Genomic DNA, 4938 nt, shown 5'->3' with positions numbered 1-4938 from the left:
TATAACTGTATACATGATTGAATTAACCCATCATATTCTTGGCATTTGTTAAGAAATGTAAAAAATTATTTTCTTTTTAATGCGGACGAAAATGAAATCGTAACCAGATTATTATTATTATTATTATTATTATTATTATTATTATTATTATTATTATTATTATTATTATTATTATTATTACTTGCTAAGCTACAATCCTGGTTGGAAAAGCAGGATGCTATAAGCCCAGGGGCCCCAACAGGGAAAATAGCCCAGTGAGGAAAGGAAACAAGGAAAAAAATATTTTAAGAACTGTAACAACAATTAAAATAAATATTTCATATAAAAACAAAATAAGAGGAAGAGGAATAAGTGTGCCCTAACACACCCTCAAGCAAGAGAACTCTAACCCAAGACAGTGGAAGGCCATGGTACAGAGGCTATGGCACTACCCAAGACTAGAGAACAATTGTTTAATTTTGGGCTGTCCTTTTCCTAGTAGAGCTGCTTACCACAGCTAAAGAGTCTCTTCTACCCTTACCAAGAGGAAAGTACCAACTGAAAAATTACAGCGCAGCAGTTAACCCCGTGGATGAAGTAATAATGATAATAATAATAATAATAATAATAATAATAATAATAATAATAATAATAATAATAATAATAAAAAATTTATTTTTTTCTGGTCATCGAAAAATACTATTCAAAATCCTCAAAATTCATAACAAAAATTATATTAAAAAATGCTTCCTTAACAAAAGCAAATACTGAATATAAGACTCCTGTTCGATTTCAATTCAGTGAAATTATCCAATGATATAAAATTCAAATTATCAAAGTGATATAAAATTACGATTATCAAAATGATATAAAATTCCGATTATTAAAATTATAAAGTATTCCGATTATCATAATTATATAAAATTCCGATTATCAAAATGATACAAAATTCCAATTATCAAATTGATATAAAATTCCGATTATTAAAATGATATAAAATTTCGATAATCAAAATGATAAAAAATTCCAATTATCAAAATGAAATAAAACTTCGATAATCAAAAAGATATAAAATTCTAATCATCAAAATTATTTAAAATTCTGATTCTCAAAAGGATATAAAATTCCGATTATCAAAATGATGTAAAATTCCGATTATCAAAATGACATAAAATTCCAATCATCAAAATGATATAAAATTCCGATAATCAAAATGACATAATATTGCCATTATCAAAATAATATAAAATTGCGATTTTTCCGGTCAACGATAAATACTATTAAAAATCCTTAGAATTGTAAAAAAAAAGAGAATAAATATATATATATATATATATATATATATATATATATATATATATATATATATATATATATATATAAAGAAAATACTGAAATCGAAGTCTCCCATTCAATTTCAGATAAACGAGATTATCAAATATAAAAATTCCGATTATCAAATGATATAAAATTCCTCGCCTTGTCGTACCAAAAAAACAGCAAAATTACTGTACTGTTTACCTTAACATTTCATGCCAGAGAACAGACCCAACACGATTTCCTTACGGTGGAATGTTGGCTAAGAAAAATAGCCACCGAACAGACACTGATTGACCGTTAATCCTTATTCGTTCATTTATTCCTTTTTTTTTTTTTTATCATAAAAGCATAATTCATTTTTTTAATTCCATTATAAATTGATTTTCATTGGGCTATTGTATTCTTTGTGAAGTGCAACCTGAAACATTGAGCTCCTACATGAGTACAAGCCATTTGTAATCTGACTATGTTTTTGAAAACACGTATACTGTACTAGTATGATTGAGAGCTCGCTGTCTAAAGAAATTTACTGTTGGTGAATATTTTCATAGTGTCCTGCACATATAAATATACAGGTAACAAAATACTTCAGTTCACTGTTTCTTGATTTTCCTAGGGAATGAGGAATTATTTCGTGTCACTCATTAATGATAACTACTGTACGCGTAGTCAATATATTCATTTAAAATCTGATGATACAAATATTTTGAGAAATGAATTTTATTCTTATTGTAGTCAAGATTGCAAAAATTCTGGAACGAAGCAACAAACTTTCGTAACAGGACATTTTTTCTCAGGCAATCACAGTCGAGGATGAACCATGCGTACTCACAGGCTACTTTACTGTAATACTCGATACACAGTAAACTGAAGCTTTGTTTCTCTTGAAAATAATGTTACACACTGGATGAAATACATATGAAGTCAATGTATTTACAACGTGTATGTGTTAATTTTACATATAAACTGTCATTACACTATTATATATTTTTGCGTTTCACAACAGACTTCACGAGAGGGGGCCGAGTATAGTCTAGTTCCTGGATATTCTTTTTTTGTTACGTAATAATAATGGCATTCTTTGTGTGCAATTATCTACTTTTTTTTTAGCCCAAAACTTTTTAGTGAGGAAAACACTTTCTGTCGAAGAAGGTAAGAGTCACTTATTTACTTCTGGACGATGCCTTTTTACCTTCTTTGTGTTCTAATTTGGTTTCTGTCTTATTTTATCTTTTTTATATAGCTGATATCCACCTCTGATTCCTTTTATCATTTACAACTGATATCAGTCTCCGATTACTTTTAAGATTCAATATTCTCATTTCAGGTTCAGTTGCAGGAATAAAAGAGGGAGAATAGAGTTATCAATAATAGAGTTAGAAGAAAAGTAGAAGCAATGCGGTTTTGTGTATGCTTGTATGGCATTAAGTGCACCTATGGCTACCTCTATTTCCTAAATACACAGATTGTATCATTCTGGTGATCAATAAAGGATTTTAGTACTAATGAAGATACTAAAGTTATTTCTTTTGTCTAAATTACACCTTTCATTTTTCTGACACAGTCAATTCTATAATAGAATAAGATGGCTCATTTGCTGGTTTGAAACTTTTCTTGAGGTTGTTGTTGTAGCATAAAAACGCAAACTAGAAATAAATGGTGATATTAAAAAAGAGATACCAAATAAAACAATGTTATGCACAAATTTTAGTTATGATTTTTTATATTTTCATTTCTAAACAGCATATCCATAATTCCGTCATCTGTAAAAACTTTCGGAAATTGAAATACGTTAATGATTATTTTTTTAGAGAGACATATCCATCGATTTCCTCCAGGTGTCAGGCATGCTGAAGATTACACAATTTCCATGACCAAAGGACGGCTATTAAATAGATAGCATAAGAACCCCAGTCTCCGTTAAGAACATATGTCCGAACCCAAGATATATACGATCAAACATGTCAAATTAATTATCAAACAAAAATCGAAAAAAGACAACGGTATTTTATTCCTTTAATCTAAAAGTAAAATACTGAAGTATTCCCGCCACTTTAATCAAGACCTAATCAAAATTAAATCCAAAAACTTATGTCAGTAATTAAATTTCAGAAGATCAAAGGCCTGGAATCGACTTCCTAAGGAGGTAATTATGATAAAGCCATAAAACTTTATGTCCCAATCTCATGTAAACAAATTGCGCTCTCTGATGGCAGGAATGAAATTTTCAATCTAAGTCCTCCATTAACTTACTTTTTGCTAACGAAACGAAGTTTCAATATACCCATAGAATAATAACAGCCTACAATATATTCCTTGAGGTATAAAGCGCATATACGGTATCAAGAGATCACCATGAACGCCTACTGAATCTTTACTCAGTTGAACTAAATTTACCGCTTTATTTATCATTAGAATATTTTCATACCTTTTCGTTAAATGAATTTTTCGAACTACATAATCATGTTAAAGGCTTACTTAACATATTATATTTTTACACAATCCAATAAGATACTTTTTCAGAATTACTTTTAAATGCCGAATAGCACACACGATTTCGCACTCATATTTACTCTTAGTTCTGATTTAACTAATTTTTCTTTATTCATATCATCTACAAAAGTATATATATATATATATATATATATATATATATATATATATATATATATATATATATATATATATATATACAGAGTAATACCATACTAGGCGGTAATACTATGCTAGGCAGTATACCTCAGCAATACATGTTTGCCATCTAGTCCATGACATATGGTTGGGGGTTCCTGTGTGCAAGAGATGTGTCCTAATTCACTCACTTGGGTTTTATAGTAGACACCTTGAATTATCAGAGAATTCAGGGTGGACATTTTGAAACCTGGCAGCAAGTGAGAAATTTAGGCCTAATCTCACTACATCGGCCAAAAATTTTGACCCGTAAACTGTGAGTACCTGAATTAAAAATCCCCACATCTCTCTTGGAAATTAATGTAATAAGATTATTTATCTCTCAAAATGTTCCTTTTAATATATTATTTCCAATGATATATAAACCAATAAGTTTTGCAGCTATGTTAGGCCATACATCTACAAAAAGTTTCCAGAACACGTGAAAACTAATGATTTACCTCAAAAATGAAAACAATACTAAAGAATGAATGGCTTATATTGAAAATAATCAGCAGTTAAACACAATATAATTATAATAAACATTTTATAACATTCTAAGCACAAAGGAGCTAACTGTAACTTTTGTAACTTTTCGTAAAATCTCTTTTTCATAATGCCAGTTTGCGGTTATCTCTAAATATGTGGTTCTCTACCACGGTATGGATATTAACATTTGATGAATATGTGCTTTGAAAATTTCTCAAATGTGAATTATCAAATAATATATAGGTTACAGTTTTCTTAAATAATAATTGACTATAAATTCTGGCTATAGCAGGGAAATTGTATTAACCTATGATGTAGTTTTTGTATTAAAAGGGGACTATGACATGGCAAACCAAGAAGTAGTATTGGTTGAATTAAAGTAATTCAAAGATTCAAAACAATATTTTTAACCAAAATTACTCCATTCACTCTCAGAAGGAAAATCACAGAACTTTATTTATAGGACATAAAACAAGTTTC

Source organism: Palaemon carinicauda, chromosome 4 (assembly GCF_036898095.1).
Source record: "Palaemon carinicauda isolate YSFRI2023 chromosome 4, ASM3689809v2, whole genome shotgun sequence".
Taxonomy (NCBI): domain Eukaryota; kingdom Metazoa; phylum Arthropoda; class Malacostraca; order Decapoda; family Palaemonidae; genus Palaemon; species Palaemon carinicauda.
Note: the sequence above shows the minus strand (reverse complement) of the source record.